The sequence below is a fragment of the Ambystoma mexicanum genome, chromosome 6q (genome assembly GCF_040938575.1).
Source record: "Ambystoma mexicanum isolate Mex_15411 chromosome 6q, UKY_AmexF1_1, whole genome shotgun sequence".
In the NCBI taxonomy this organism is placed as follows: Eukaryota; Metazoa; Chordata; class Amphibia; order Caudata; family Ambystomatidae; genus Ambystoma; species Ambystoma mexicanum.
In genome coordinates, this window is record NC_090937.1 from 1,084,210,715 (window position 1) to 1,084,228,060 (window position 17,346).

General features: G+C 49.9%; 1 protein-coding gene across 1 annotated transcript in view; it reads left to right on the plus strand.

Moving 5' to 3' along the window:
* Positions 1-17,346, plus strand: part of PDCL2 (phosducin like 2) — a 922,229-nt gene that overhangs the window by 481,730 nt on the left and 423,153 nt on the right. The window lies entirely within an intron of this gene.

Below are 17,346 nucleotides of genomic sequence, written 5' to 3' on the forward strand. Positions count from 1 at the left end.
TGGGAAAGAGAATGTTTAGTGCAGGAAGCATGCCACTGAAATCAGTCAATTCTACAAGTGCCTTGGCGAAGTACACACACACCCTTTGGGGTGTAGCTGCCCTTGCAGCAGACCATATACTGGAGGGAGAAGAAAGGGATGGGTTTTTAAGCCTAATTCAAAACGGCAATGATGCTATGAGATAATCTTTACAGTTCAGCCTGGATACTGTGAATTCCATAAGTAGATCCATGGCTGCCAGCACTGTGTTAAGACGTATGTCATGGCTGAGAAAGTCAGAATTTTCGGTGCATGTCCAAGCACGTTTGCTAGACATGCCCTTCGATGGTACTTTTCTTGTCAGCGAAAAGGCTGACAACAGTTTGGAGCAGCTGCAAGCTTCAAGGGCAGCAGCTAAATCTTTAGGGGCGGCAATCGGATACCAGAACCCTGAGGACAAGGGTGGAGTGGACGCTCTTTTGATTTCTATTCTTCCATCTCTAGAGGAAGAGGACAATTCTCCAAAGGGGTTAGAGGAGAGCTCCTCGTAGAGCCAGAGTCAGAGGGGGTAGATCTCCCTTTGCAACACCCGCAGTTACCCTCTGCTGCAGGTGGAGCAGCAAAATGACTCTCACCAACATGTCTGTGGTAGGAGGCAGACTGTCACAGCCCCCCGAAAGCCAGATCAACCTTGATTCTGGATCCGCTCCTCCAACAGTAGATTCTCATCCTTTTGGAGAAATGTGCAATAGAGCTGGTACCTGCGGTGGAGAGAAAGCAGGATTAGTACTCTTCCTACTTCCTAATTCCAAAGAAGGACAGAGGAGTGTGTCCCATCTTGGACTTGAAATGCTTGAATAATTTCCTCAGGAAGGACAGGTTCAAGATGGCAACTGTTTGCAGATCCTTCAGGCCCTTCGACTCCAGGATTGGTTGGTGTCATTAGACCTTCAGGATGCTTACTTTCAGTTGTCCATACATCATAAGCACAGAAAGTATCTGAGGTTCGCGGTTGGCAGTTCTCACTATCAGTTTCGGGTACTGCCATTCGGGCTCACCTCAGCCCGAGGATCTTCACCAAGCTTATGGCAGTGTTGGCAGCAAGTACAAGGAGGGAGGGGATTCACATCTACCCCTACCTGGATGAGTGGTTAGTCATCTCAATCACACGTGCCACTTCCTCAACAAGCTGGGCTTCTCCCTGAACTTCAAGAAGTCCCACTTGACACCTTCACTGAAGCTTCAATTTATTGGGGCAGTCCTGGATTCAGATTCAGGAAAACCTTCAACTCCTGAGTTAAGGGCTCAACATCTCTTGCAGATGGTCCAAAAATGTCAGAGTGCCCAACATCTCCCGGCCTACAACTTCCTAAGGTTGCTCAGCCTCATGGCTTCCTGTATTTTTTTGGTGCCTGAAGCCCGTCTGCGAATGAGCTGGCTCTCAGATCCCAGTGGTCTCAATTCTCCGACAGAATGATGGACCTTCTCTGGGTCCCGACAAAGGCCGCTCAGGATCTCCTGTGTTGGGCCAGACGAGTGAATGTGATGAGAAGAGAACCCTTTTGGCAACCATGGTCGGAGATGACTGTTGTGACAGACGCCTCCCTCACAGGATTGGGGGTCGCACATGAAAGATCTTTCAGTAAGCGGACACTGGTCTCAGTCGGAGTCTAGACTCCATATCAACCTTTTAGAGCTGAGGGCAATCAGCCTAGCGCTAATGGCCTTCCTGCCCTCAATACGGGGGAGTAGTGTCCTAATAATGACGAACAACACAGTGCCCCTGCACTAAATCAACAAGAGAGGGTGCATAGGGTTGCTCCCCCTGTGCAGAGATGCAATGCAACTCTGGTTCTGGGCACTGAGAGAAGGAATCACTCTTCTGGCAGTTCATCTAGCCAGAGAAGGAAACACAGCAGCGGACGCTCTGAGCAGGCAGAGTACGATCTCCTACGAGTGGGAGCAAGCTCAGGAAGTCCTTCTGAAGTTCTTTGCCCTTTGAAGAATCCCTCAAGAGAATCTGTTTGCGACCAGTGTCAACAGGAAGTGTGAGCTGTTCTGCTCCCGGGAATTTCCCTAGAGAGGACCTCTAGGGGACACGTTTGTTGTGGACTGGGAGTTTCGACTGCTGTATGTGTTTCCTCCAGTCCCTGTCATTCCTCACATAGAAAGGAGGTTGAAGACGTTTCGCAAAATCTTGATCCTGATATCTCCGGATTGGGCCAGGAGAACGTAGTACCCGGACCTTCTAGAGATTGACAAAGAACTCTTTGCCATCCCCCGTGAGCTAGAAACTCCCATCGCCCATATCACCAATGTTTGTGATGACAAAGCCTGGTGCACGACGATTCTGAATGCACTCTCTCACAAAATTGATTCCATTATGATTAAAATCAATGACAAAAAGGCGATTCTTGCCAACAAAACCTCTGCTGCCCAATCTAATCAGTCACCCAAAAGAGGCTCCCTCACCGAACATCACCTTGTTCACTTTCTCTCCAGTTACAGCACAGCAAGTAGTAACAATCAACAGAACCCTCAAGTCATCCAATTTTAAAGGTGACTTCTGCCCAAATTGTGAAGCTCTGCTCACAATCACTTGCGCCCATGATTACTGAATTCGCCAATGCCTCATTCGTAACCAGTACTGTGGCCTCCTCAATCAAAACAGCCTGGATCACACCTCTACTAAATAAACCTACCCTCGACCGTGCGATACCAACTAAGTACCGCCCCATCGCATATGTTCCATTTCTACTAAATCCTGGACCGTCTAGCCTATTGCCAAGTCTAGAAATTCCTAGAAAATAACCACCTGCTAGGCATAAGACAATCTAGCTTCCACCGTAAGCACAGCACAGAAACCGCATTATTAGAGTTAAAAAATACGGATGAAAACAATCAGGGACTCTGGCAACGTAGCCATCCTCCTACTGCTTGATCTCTCCGCGGCCTTCAACCTGGTCGATCATAACGTCCTTTGCCAGCACCTAATGCAGCACTTCCACTTCACACATGAAGCCACAGACTGGATTAAATCCTTTCTTAGTGGTAGGACCACTCGAGTGGCCATAGGGGACCCGGCGGCCGACACATCCCAGCTACATTAGGTGTACCTCAAGGGTCCTGCCCTCGCCTACCCTCTATAACACCTATACAAAACCTCTCTTCAACATACTGGATTCCAGCGACTTCATTTATACCGACTTCGCGGACAACACTCAAATTCTTGTCCTGCTCTCGGGTGATTATGTTACTGATATCACTAAAATTAATGAAGTATACAGCACCATCCAAAACTGGAGGCCCACCCACAACCTCTGCCTAAATGACGAGAAGACTGAGCTTCTCATCAATGGCTCACTGGCACTCCCGGTTTCCAAGCAAATAAAGACACTAGGACTCTACGTTGGAGCCGATCTCTCCATGAATAGACAAACCAATGCCCTATCATCATCCACAGCCTATACATCAAGACTCATTGCTCTAAGTAGTCAATTCCTGTCATCAACTAACTGCATCACTCTCGCTAGAGCACTGATACTATCTAAATTAGATTACTGCAGTGTACTACTCATGGGAACTTCAAAAACATATCTATTAAAATTCTGACTCCTCCAAAATAAAGCTCTGCACGCCGCCCTCGGCCTCTAAGGATTCGACCATATCTCGGCCACCAGACGTGAAGCACATTGGCCCCCTATCAAAGCCTGGGTGGACTTCTAAACGCTAACTATCATTCATCATTGTGTGCACAGAGTTGCCCCCCCAGTATCTCAATCTGTAGCCACACACACTCACATATCCAGTTCAAGACTGTCTTTGGTCACCCCCCGCTTTAAGAGAAAAAGAGCAGGCGGTGCAAGCTTCCGTATTATAGCTCCCACACTTTGGAACGCTTTACCAGCACACATTCGCAACAAACACTCATTCCATGCCTTCAAAAAAATAGCCAAAACCTGGCTGTACGATGGGTATGAGTAATAACCTGTCCTATGCTTTTGTTCTGAATTGTCATCACTGAACAGTCATGCATATGTATCTTACTCTACTGTAACATGCTACTAACAATATACTGATGCCGTGATACCACAGGGTTTGGCCGTTGCCACAAATGCTAAAATAAATATATATTTCTGCCCTCCAATTAGTCTTCCCCAAAGAGAGGACCTACTCTCGCAAGAGGGAGGTCGCATTCTTCACCCAGAGATCAGGACACTCAATCTTCACGCCTGATATCTGAAAGGATGAGATATAAGGATTGGGACCTTCCGGAAGACATAATGGAGGTGTCGCTTTCAGCTAGGAAATCAGCAACTAAATCCCTATAGCGCAGCCATTGGAATATGTTTCTCAGCTGGTATAGGGAAAAGAAACGTGATCCTTTTACGTGTAAACTTCCCACTCTTGTATCTTTCTTGCTCCACTTGACCCACTCTGGGTTACAGGTGGCCACGGTGAAGGGCTACTTGGTGCCATTGTTAATTTTTAAGAGATCTCCAGATGAGGGATCGTAGTACAATTCCTTAAGGTTCTAACAAATGTCTTCCTGCCTACTCCCTTTATCATGCCAACATGGGACTTGAACCTAGTTTTGAAATGTCTTATGGGAGCTCCTTTCGAGCCCTTACAGATTGTCCACTGAGAATGCTTACGATAAAGACTGCATTTTTAGTAGCCATCATGTCTGCCTGCAGGGTAAACGAGCTACAAGCCCTGTCTTCAAAGCCTCCTTTCACATCCTTTTCCAAGGACAAGCTAGTTTTAAGAGTTCAATAATCCTATCTTCCGAAAGTTGTGTCAGTTTCACCTTTCGTTACTTATAGTATTACCAACCTTTTATCCTCCTGCCGACCCATCCAAAGAGGAATAGAGACTCCATCGCATGGACCCCAAGATGTTATTAAGTTACTATATTACACAGGCAGCAAATATTCGCCAGTTTGACCCTATTTTCTTTGGATACACTGGACAAAGATTAGGTTTAGCGGTCACGAAACAAACAATTTCCAGATGGATTGTCATGTGTATAACGGAATTCTACTCTCTGGCAGGTAAAGACTCGCCCAAAGGTTTCAGTGCACATTCCACTAGAGGGTTGACTGCTTCCTCAGCTCTAAAGAGAGGCGTCCCAGTGCAGGACATATCTGCAGAGCGTAAACATGGTGGTCCCTTCATACTTAAACTAACTTTTACTGTATAGACTCTTTATCAGGAGAGGAGGCCGAATTTGGCAAGGCTGTTCTCTATAACATCAACAAATTGAAATTCTTAGCACCCACCTCCTAAGACAAACTGCTTTGGGAGTCTTATCGAAGATGAGGAATACGTGGGAGGACACAATCCATTTGAAGAGTAAGTTACATACCCATGGTAACGTTCATATTCCTCATCGCCCTTTCATCCATCCCATCTTGCTTGCTTAGGATTTCCGTGTCTTACACCTTCCTTTCTCGTAACATCAAGAATGTCTCCTCCTATGGCAAAGCATGTAAATTAAAGGGGGGAAAAACTAGAACTGAGGTAACGGTCACTGCACATGCTTCATTTACCAGCATCGATTTCATGCTGAGAGACTCTACAGAGGCCGCCAAATACCATGGACCTCATTATGACTCTGGCGGTAGCTGTGCCGGAAAATCCCCATTCCCATCGAGACCCATTGGACTCAATGGGAATGGGGAAGACGGATGCACCGGCACTGTGTGCAACAGTGCCGGTGCATCCGTCAAGTCTGCGAGCGGGTGCCGTTCCTCCCGCCATGTCAGACCTGGGAGGCTGAAAGGTACCCGCTCACAGAACGCGTAGTTTTCCGGTCTGGAAACAACGGTACCAGCAAGTTTACAGGTACCGTTGTTTCCGGACTGGAAAACCCGTAATGAGGCCCCATGACGCGACGACGCTCGACCCTATGAAAAAATAATTTCCGAAGCAAGCAGCAAGCAGACTAGGATATATCAAAGATGAGGAATACGTGGTAGGAACATCCAGTCGAAAGAACGGTAAGTAACTTGTTCTTCTTAATGGTGTCTAGAATACATGCCATCATGCTACAATAAAGCACGTTCATGGTGTCCGTGCGGCACGCCAACTCCACCAAGCACAAACACACTTCAACAGGACACACATGCACACACGTATACAGGCACTCAAACCAGCTCACACAAGTGTACACTCATTTAATCTCTCACACATTTATCAACATTATACCACAAAATCACAAAGCAAATCTGTAAATCTTTGTAAACAGCCTGCCTTTCTCCTCTGTTATTTAATATCTATATCCTTCCTTTGTATAAGGACCTTCAATAGTTGGATACATTTTTCTGCAATTATGCGGATGATTTCCAACTGGTTCTGGAGATCATTGGGGATCATGAGAAAGATCAATGGATATTGGATGCCGTTTACCAGACCATCAAATTCTGGATGTCAACTAACTGGCTCTGTCTGAATGCGGGTAAAACCGAACTCATGTTGTTTGGTCCCTGGCAGGCCCACAGGTATGCCAGCTTCATCATTGGTGGTAGCCTGATCAAAGTGGAGCAGAAGGTTAAGACGCTTGGCACCTACATGGAAGAAAGCTTTGATTGTGATGCCCATGTAACAGCCATTTCTACAAGTACCAATTACCATCTCAAGGTGCTTCAGCAAGTAGCACCATTGGTCTCAACAGAGAACTGTATCAAACTTGTGAGAGCAGTGATCCTCCCGCAGGTGGATTATTGCAATGCACTATTGGGAGGTGCTAACAAGTCTGACATCCAACAACTGCAGAAAATTCAGAATGCCGCTACCCGTATTATCTTTCAGATGAAACGTATGTAACCAACAACTGTAGCAAGAAAAAAAGCTGCATTGGCTCCCAGTGGCAGCCCGTATTCTTTTAAATTGTTCTCCATATTCCACAAATGCATCTTTGGAAACGCCCCAACTTACCTGAAAGATAGGGTAAATATTTACCATCCTAAAAAAAATCTGAGATCAGCCGAGGGCTTCCGGTTGGAAGTACACCGCGTTAAACGAGCCTGTGGACTCGGTTGGGCTTTCCACATTCAGGGAGCAAGGGCATGTAATGCCTTACCAGTACAGCTACGCAAAACCGAGAACTATCTCGCGTTTAGAAAGCAGCTGAAAACGGTTTTATTCAATCAGTACGACTAATCTCTTGCAGTCATAACTTTCTACTTTCTGCCTCTCAGCACCTGGATGCCCACATGCTTTGACACAGTACAAATATAATAACATAACATAACATAGCATAAACGAAAAAGAAACATTAAAAACTTTGTACATATGTATATGTGGACAAGGGAGACTGCATGTTCATGTAGTCTGCCTTTGAAGCATCTTTATCAAGAAAGACATTATTTATAAAATGAAAATCATAGATACGTCAAGCAATTCCGCTAAAAGTGTTGTTTTTAGTGTTATATGCCTCAGGAATGCTTTGCTGGCTTGTGAACCTAAATCATAAATGCACCGGAACTCATTAGCAGACGTTACAAGTTTGCGAGTGTTTCCATCCTGAACATATACTGCCATCTAGAGTATGTTTAGTTTCTTGATCACCGTAGTCTGTTCAACCATAATTTCAGAGCAAAAACTATAATTTATTTTGACTTCGATGCATAGTATGAAGACACATTTAATATTCCTGTTAAAATTAATTGACGTTTTTCCACGGAAGGGCCTTTTTGATGTATATGTTTTATCAGTATAATGTGCGGCTAGATTTTTTTTTGCTTGGAAGGACATCCTGGTTACACTAGAGGCTTGTGCAGGATGAAGTAATTGTCCACTCTGCACAATCAAAATGAGCAGAGGTCTCGTGCGGTTTAACCATTTTATAAACGGCCCTGGCAGTCTTTTCCATATGACTTTCAGAATTTGTAATTAAATACAATGCTTGATATTAATGCTACAGTCCTTTTCTGCGATGGTTCTGTAACATTCCTTGATAAACTACCTTTGTTCCTTTTTAGTTTCGAGTAATCAAGTAGCTTGAACTTTCGGTAAATGTGTAAGGATACAGAGGGTTGGCTTCTGTTTCCTGCCTGCACTGCAGTCATGGAGGTTCTAGCCTTTCCTACCCTAATGCAGTGTTCCGGCTAAATGTTGCTGCAGCCTTATTTCTCATTGACTGGCTCTGGTCAGACCGGGCGAAAAAGGAGCTGTGTATCTGTGATGTTACACTCACATCTGTCCCCGCCCAGACTCATTGTATGACCTGGTTCCAAAGAAAGGTGTGGTTTCTCATTGACTGACTCAGCCTAGAGCCACCGGAAAAGAGTTTTTTTTATAAGTGAGTAATGTCCAATTTTCTGAACTTGGCCTGTTTTATGTCTAGAATCAGGGTAAAGAAGAATGTGTCTTGCTAATTACAGATCCACAAAAAAGGTGTTGTGTGTCTGTGAATTTTTTTTTTTCATTGTCCGACTCTCCCCGGTCTCATCTCATTCCCTGAGTGAAGATTAGAACTGTGTGGTGGTGCATGTTGTGCCTACTTAACATCTGCATGGTGATCGCTCTGGTCTCTCTGCTCTTTCGATTTCCAGGACCTTTTCACCTGAGAGGAAGGATGGATTTTTGGCAGGTGCTGGGCAGCATAACTGACAACCATTGAAAAGAAAAATGAGGATAATACGGGTATGGTCCTTTGGCACATGCCAGGAGACTCTTACAGTTAACGTTTTGACAATCGATTTGATTCAATTTTGTCCTTCAAACTCATGTAAAAATGATTGCACTTCTGTCTTAAATTATCATCCTAGCTTTGTACAGCTGCTAGTTAAAGATTCTTTGGAAACTAACAGGGTAATTCATAGAATTCAGCGCACAAGTGGCGCACGCGGCTGGCGCACAGTGTGCGGGTGCGACTTTCTGCGCCAGCCGCGTGCGCTAAAATCCATTTCTGCGCACAGCGCATTCATGGATTTTAGCTACCAAACCAGTCGTGGCGCACAGTGGCGCAGCGACCCTGCATCAGCGCCAGTTACGCCCCCAAGAACGGCCCTCGCGCATGGAAAAGCCATAAAAATCCCCAATCCAGCGCAAAGGGCTGCGCTAACCCTGTACCAGTATACAGGGCTGCACACAGCACACGGCAAGCGGGGAACGTGTATTTCGGGGGTGCGCGGGAAGTTTCATACGCGATTGTCCCTGTGCAAGTGGGCTACATGTATAACTGGGGTGTGCGGGAAGTTACACACGCGATAGGCCCTGTGCGAGTGGGGTGCGTGTATTTCTGGGGTGCGTGGGAGGTTTCACACGCGATCGGAGCGGGGTACGTGTAAATCGGGGGTGCATGAGAAGTTTCACACGCGATTGGCCCTGTGCGAGTGGGCTACGTGTATAACTGGGGTGCGCGGGAAGTTACACACACGATAGGCCGTGTGCGAGTGGGGTACGTATATAACTGGGGTGTGCGGGAAGTTACACACGTGATTGGCCCTGTGCGAGTGGGGTACGTGTATTCCTGGGGTGCGCAGAAAGTGTCACACGCGATTGGCCCTGTGCGAGTGGGGTATGTGGATTACTAGGGTTCGCAGGAAGTTACACACGCAATTGGCCCTGTGCGAGTGGGGTATGTGTATAACTGGGGTGCGCAGGAAGTTACCTACCCGTGAATTGGCAGTGTGGGTCCTCCCAGGTGTTCCCTCTACACCCTCCACGTCCCCTGCAGGCAGCCCACACCACAGGGGACTACCCTGCACCCCTGGTCATGTCCCGCACGCAGCCCATCCACCATGGGCATGCCCCCCAGCCGAACCACATGTCACCTTGCCCTACTGATCACCAACTCATGTCCCCCAGCACCCGGACACCCCAGCAGTCAGGGGCACCTGCCAGCAGGCCCCCACTCATGTCCCACTCATGTCCCCCTGCACCCACACCCCCCAGCAGTCAGGGCCACCTGCCAGCAGGCCCCCACTCATGTCCAGCAGCACCCCCACCCCTCAGCAGTCAGGGGCACCTGCCAGCAGGCCCCCACTCATGTCCCACTCATGTCCCCTTGCACCCCCACCCCCCAGCAGTCAGGGGCACCTGCCAGCAGGCCCCCACTCATGTCCCCCAGCACCCGCACCCCCCAGCAGTCAGGGGCACCTGCCAGCAGGCCCCCACTCATGTCCCCCTGCACCCCCACCCCCCAGCAGTCAGGGGCACCTGCCAGCAGGCCCCCACTCATGTCCCACAGCACCCCCACCCCCCAGCAGTCAGGGGCACCTGCCAGCAGGCCCCCGCTCATGTCCCCCAGCACCCCCACCCCCCAACAGTCAGGGGCACCTGCCAGCAGGACCCCACTCATGTCCCACTCATGTCCCCCTGCCCCCACGTCATGACGATCCTCAATCATGGGCCTAATGGCCAGCCACATCACACCCCATGCCACCCCAGCCCAAAGACCCAACCAAGTATTGCATCCACCCACATAGAAATGCCCATTACATGATACAACCCGAATGGCAAGTATGTAAATGAACACATGTCCGTCACAGACACACAATGGGTGCAAGTGAATGTGAAAACCCACATCATGACATGCATGAAATCAATGAGAGAATACCACACACCGAAGTATGAAACAAAAAATGTATTGAATCCAAAATGAATGTAATGAAAAGAAAACACACAATAATGTGAAGAAGAAATAAAACGCAGCATGTCCAGAAAATAATGAAAAATATGAAATCAAAATCCAAAGAAATCCAAATGAAAATGTGTCCAAAGTCTCAGTCCAACAAAGGAAATCTAAGGGAAAAAAATAAGTGAAATCCATTGCTCCATGGTGAAATGAAAAGAAAAAAAAGAAAATCCACTGTTCAACTATATACAAATCACCAATCCAGGGTCCATGAGCCCAACAAATGAAATGAAACCTACCTAATAAAGAACTGTATACAAAAACGTGGTGCATTGTCCAATTGCCCCAAAATACACAAAAACAGAAAGGAAACCTAACACTATCTAACTATTTACAATGGCAGCGGGCTAGTCTGACGGCTCACTTATTGATGTCCCGGGCCAGGGCATCATCGAACTCCCGCTCAATGTCCTGGAGGCGGTCCTCTTCCATGGCCCCGAGGGTTCGCAGGGATGATGACATGTTCACCTTCAACTCCCTGCGAATTGCCTCGAGGCACTCTGCCCGCCTCAGGGCCCTCCGCGTGGAGTTCTCCGCCCTGACCATTGTGAGCTGTGCCTCTTCCGCCCGCTGCCGCTCCGCATCTATGGCGTGGCCCAACCACTGCCACACGGAAGACACTTGAAATCCGGGGTCCTCCTGCCCTATGGCCGATGCCTGCCCCTCCAATGTTGAAGGCCCCGAGCCATCATTGCTCCCACCATGTTGCTGCTGCGGTGCCTGTGACTGCACCCTGGCGCTTGCTGCCTGCACGTCCTCCTCCGTCTGGGGTGCAGTTGTCATGGTGGCCACCCCTGCTGGACGTCCGACTCCCGACTGTGGCAGGGATGTGTCCTCCACCAGCCTGGCCGCTGGGTCAGGGGAAGCTCCACAGGGTACCCAGGTGACACATGGGTGGGAAGATGGCATGGAGGACGACTGGCACGTAGGGGGTTCAGGTGAGGAGGGGGTCGCAAGAAGGTCCAGCACACGTAGGAATCCAGCACCGGTGACCCGTCCCAGTAGGTCAACGTGGTCAAAGAGGCATGCGAGACGACGTGCAGTCTCTCCACGAAAAGACTGCAGATCACCTCGCATGCCCCGTTGATGCAATGCTATCCCACTCAGGATAGGCTCAACACTGTCCCAGATAGCCACGCCTGCAGGGAGAGGAAGACCAGTTGTTGTGCGCTCATCCCCTACCTGAAAACGGGTCTGGACGTAGGCATCCCTGCTGGTGCCAGATGATCCAGTGACAGGATCAGGGACAGGATTAAACACAGGCACCTCCGCGGCAGCCTGTGCTGCCTCCCGTCCCTGCCCCTGCACTACACCACTAGCACCAGTGGACTCCCCACCTCCAGACCCCGTGTGTGTCCCTTTTGCGGCCTCCTGCTCCTCCAAACCCCCCACCAACCTGGATGACTCTGTGCCATCTTCCTCCGTGGGACCCTGTGGGGTCTCAGCTGCCCCTTCTGCTGCCGAGGAGTCCACCTCCGACCTCTGCCTCTTGGACCTACCCTCGGCAGCTGCGGCCTGGGACGCGGCACCAGACTCCTCACTGCCCGACGAGATGACAATCTGGGAGGGGAGCCGGGCCTTGTGTCTCCGGCTGGTGGTGCGATCCCTGCCGCTGTGCTCCACAGCAACCTCTCCGCCCTCTTCATCAGTTGACGCTGCAGACAGGGAGAGATAAAACACAGACATCAGGACACTGTACAATGGACTGATACACACATGACAGTTGCACATGAGTGGCAGTGTCAAACTTCAGACATGGCATCACACTCCACGACACACATGTCATTTCAACTCACACACATGAGCATTTCCACAGCAATATTGCACCAGGCAGCAACATCCATACACATACAACAGCCTGAACAGCCGAAGGTGAGCCTGACATCACATGAAACACAGGGAGTTCACTAGACACGCACACATGCCACCACACTTACATGCATGTCTACATCTCCTCCAACTGTCGCAGTGATGTGATCGTCGTACATGTCACATCTGGCATTCAGCCTTCTACATATCAGTGTCACGTGTATCCATGTTGCATCACAGTTGCACACTTGTCAAATACACACACATGCACATGTACACAGTGCCGATACATGCAGCAGGAACCACCATCCATGTGTGACTCTACAACCATGCCAATGTACATACAGAGAAATTCAAACATGTGTGCTACCACACCTGCATTTGCACAGCATGCTTACCAACATATACACCATCGATGTGTCTCACACCTAAGAGGACTCACGTGGCAGCCTCACGCCCCTGTTCATACACATCCCTACATGGCCCTACGAAAACACATGTGCAACCTGCACACTACTGGCACACCACCACACGCACAGCGTCCAATCAGTATGCATGTACACTTACCGCTCAACTCTAGACGGGTCTGCCTCTCAAGGACCTGGACGTGGAGCGCTGTGCATATGTGTTTCAGGACCCTCATCTGGTGGTCGGACAGGTGGCCCCGGCGCCCTTTGGCATCCGCTGCCTTCAAGAGGCGCCGGGCCTTCTTGAGGGTCCTGGACCTGAAGTCCTCCCAGCGCTTCTTGACATGGTGTAAGTCACGGACTGCCACCCCCTCCGCGTTGACGGCAGTCATGATGTCCATCCAGATCCTGGTCCGTCCTTCATTGTCGGCGCGCAAACTTCCAAAGAGGGCATCATACTGCCCCAGGACTTGCTCCACCAGGACACCAAGTTCCCTGGCACTGAAGCTGGTGGCCCTCTACCTCTCTGGCTGGGGGTTGCCAGTGGTGCCAGATGGTGTTGTGCCCGACATGGCAACCCCAGAGGCAAGAGTGGGTGGGCAACTGGGTCCTGGGGCTGGGCTGTGGAGCGATGGTATCCCAGTCGGGAGTCTTCGGTTCAGGCAGGGATGGTCACAGCAACTGCACCCCTGGCTGACGTGCAGGCAGCAAATAGCAGGGCACGTGGGCAGCAGGCAGTCAGGTAGTAGCAGATGGCAGGTGGGAGCGTGCTCGGGGCTCTGGGGGGCAGTAATTCGGCCTTCTGGGCAGGCGCGTGGTCTTCCGTGTGTTGTTGCGTGGCCAGCTTGATACGGAGTGATTTGGCACTTGAAAATCTTGCACGTGAGCGTGTAATTCGAGGAAAGGCCCTTCGCTCGTAAGCGTGTCAGCACACATATGCGGTTTCATTGGACCAAAGGCCCTTAGCGCTTAAGCGCTTCTGTGACGTTAAGCATGGGCGTTTCCCTCGTGACGTGGCAGCGTGTGTGGAAAAACTGCACATCCGCGTGTGGATGCGTGTAATCCGAGGAAAGGGCCTACGCGCGTAAGTGACGTGATGCGCATGGGCGTTTCGCTCTACACTGGTGCATGTTCATCGTACACGTCCAAAAACTGCACCTCCGAGTGTCAGCTCGTGTAATTGGAGGAAAGGGCCTTAGCGCATACACGCGTAAGTGACGCTGTACGTGTGGGCCGCTTTAAAAGGTACGTGTAGGACCCCATTCCCTTGTACGTGCTTTTCGTGGAGAGCGAGTGGGTGAATTCTGTACTTCTTGTCGGTTCACACGCGATTACGTCATAGCGTTTCAAGTTCGTACTCCCTGTTACCTCTGACAGCGTTCTTTATTCTTTTTGGGCCTGTTTCCTCAAACAGCGTTCACTTCTTCTTTTGTCCTGTCTCCTCAGACAGCGTACAATTCTTCTTTTGGCGGGGGTGTTGCCAATGCGCACACGCGCGTCTTTTTCATGTGTTTTTTCCAGGCAGACGGTGAGTCGTGCACGAATTTACCAACTTTGCTTGCCCCGTGTGTCGCGTACCCCTTCAGAGGTGATTGTAGGCTGCGTGTATTACGCGTACGCTTATTTTTGTGTTTCTGGGTGCCACAGCGTAGTGCGGGTTCATTTTTTCACGCACGTGGCCTACGAGGGGTTGCGTGCACGTTATTTTTTGATTTTGGGCTGCCTGTGCGTTGCGTGACCCGTCATCTTCCCCCAGGGGTCACAGACAGCCTTGTTAGAGCACTAGGGTACGAATTCCATCTAGTACCCTACCCCTTTCACTCCCAATTGCCCAGGACAATAGTTTACTGCTACTCCCATACGCACAACAACATCAGTGCCATGGTTGGGAGGCGACCAAGCGGTAAGGGAAGCAAAGGTGGCCGACCTTCAAAAGGTGGGCGTGGTGGGCGCGGTAGGGGACGTGGCCGGGATTTGCAGGGTGCCCCTAGACCCCCATGTGTGGAGGACCAATCAGGGACACCCATGCCCCCCCCATGGTTGAGGGAAACGTGGCTGACACCATCCCAGCTCAGCCCTTGTTGGACCAGCCCATTGTGATACCTGACCTGGCCAGGATGACTCCCAGGCTGACTTCCAGGTCAGCAAGTCTAGGCCACGTGTGGTGGTGCAAGTTGGTGTCACCAAGCCACGTGGATCTGGGGCAGCTATGTCATATGCCAAGTAGGCAGGGTGGGGAGGCTGCAGGGGCAGCTGCAGCTCCATCCACCACAGCTCTGAGTCTCCCAGCCAGGACAGTGTAGGTCCAGGTCCATCAAACTGACGTTCCCCCTGCCAACATCACACTTCTGCCAATGCCTTTAGCAAGGCCTATGGTCATTGTCCATTCGCACACTCCTACTACCCAGTCCACCGGTGCTTCTGCTCCTACTGACCAGAGCGGCGTAAGCCACTCAGTCTCCACTCCACCTTTGAAAAAGTGGAAGAAGGGTGCTCTGGCACAACCGGCTGAGACCCCAGACACGGCTACACACTCCGGCATGACAAGGAAGCCTAGCTTTAAGGACCCGGAACTTGATGCACTTGTGACCTATGTGTCGGCACATAGCCACGAAATGTTGGTGACTGCAGGGTGCAAGACCACACCTGGTCAACGTAGGACACACTGGCAGACCATCGCGGACCGCATAAGTGCCCTTGGATTTGTGAGGCGCACAGCTGATGATTGCTACAAGCGGTGGAATGACCTGAAGCGCAGAGCAAAGAACAAGCTGGCCTCAAATCATGCCGCTACTCTGGTGACTGGCGGTGGGTCTTCACAAGAGGACAACAAACTCACTGAACATGAGTCTGTTGCTGGGACCTTCGTCACAGAGGAACAGATCCAAGGTGTGGGAGAACTACCTGATTACGAGGCATTGTCTGGTGAGTGCTCATGCGTGTGTGTGTAATCCATGTGTATGTTGTTTGGGTGACGGGTTCTGATTGAGTGCCAGGTGAGGGTGTGTACTCCTGAGTGTTATGGGTCACCCATTTGCTTCCTCCCATACATTCACGTGCCTTGGATTTGGGTATGACTGTATCCCTTCTGCCCACAGTTGCCAATTACGCCCAGATTAGTGCACTTTACCTTGAACTGTCATCTTGCAACTACATTGGTCAGATTTTGTAAGTGTTCATTCAGGCTGATTGTTTCCACTCTCCTATTTTTAGTACACATTATTCTGCCCTATTGCAACATATGTGATATGCTTCGGTCATTGTTTACAGCCCACACCGGGCCACTACTTTTACCTGGTTATGTTAATGATTACACCATTCCGGCCGATGGAGTATTGGGCTGCAGACATTTATTATTACGGCCTGTTTGCATGTGGAAGAACACAGGTGTTTCCTGTAATGTTAAAGTGACCAACCATTGATCAGCCCACAATGACTGTGTTATTGGACACTGGATGTGTTTCAGTGTGTGGCACATGCATATTTCGCAACACTATTCAGCATCAATCTTCGCATCATGTCGATGTGACATGGATGTGTGACAGTACTCATTCACTGACATATTGCTGTAGTTTTGTAATTTACCGTGGGTATGCTACATGACATCTGTGTGGTGGCATGTGTCATGTATGTGTATTGGACATGCCACTCACAGCCTGATGTGTGATGCCAGTGCTACCCAACATGCTGCAAATGTGTTGCATATCCATCTTGCTCTCCCCAGTGTCTACTTTTTTGACTCCACTTCCAACTCTTTGACAGTGCATGCATGGCAGGGTTATAGTCATGTGGGACATGTGTAATTCATGTACTGGATCTCTGGCTTGTCACGGCCTATGTGTGTGCTATGGTGCTCATGCCTGTTTCCATTTGTTGTCTTTCATGTTTTTGCAGGTGATGACGCACTTGGTGCTGTTGAGGTTGAGGAGATGGTGCAGACCCAGGAGGAATCTCAGGCACGATTGGGCACCAGTGGGGGACGTGGTGTGGTGGTGGGTGAAAACCCAATGTTACTGCAGACCATACTGTCCAGGGGTGCCTCTAGGTGCACCTCCCCAGACCTCTATTCAGGTGCTGAGTCGGATGATGAGACTTATGTGCCGTTGCAGGTAAGTGTTTCTGGCAGGGATTCTGTTCTGTCCAACCCACCTGGACCAGGGGTATAAACCTCTATGGGGATGTCAGTGTTGGTAGGTCTGCCTTTGGCGGTTACGGATGCAGGATCACACTCCACAGCATCTGATCCTGTTCCTGGGCCAGCAGATCAGAGGGGGAATGCAGTCCTGCAGCCTCAGGCAGTGCCAGCACAGCAAGGTGCAGATCGCCTTGCCCCAAACAGGTGTGGTGCCTGTCGATGCGGTGGCTGTGCGCCACCAGGCAATACTGTATGGGAAAACTCCATTTACAGTATGGTACCCCAACAGGCAGCATCAGTAGAAATGATGGCTCAGGCAATGGCGAGGGTGGCCACTTCCATTATCCCCCCTGAAAGGCAGATGTAGCAAC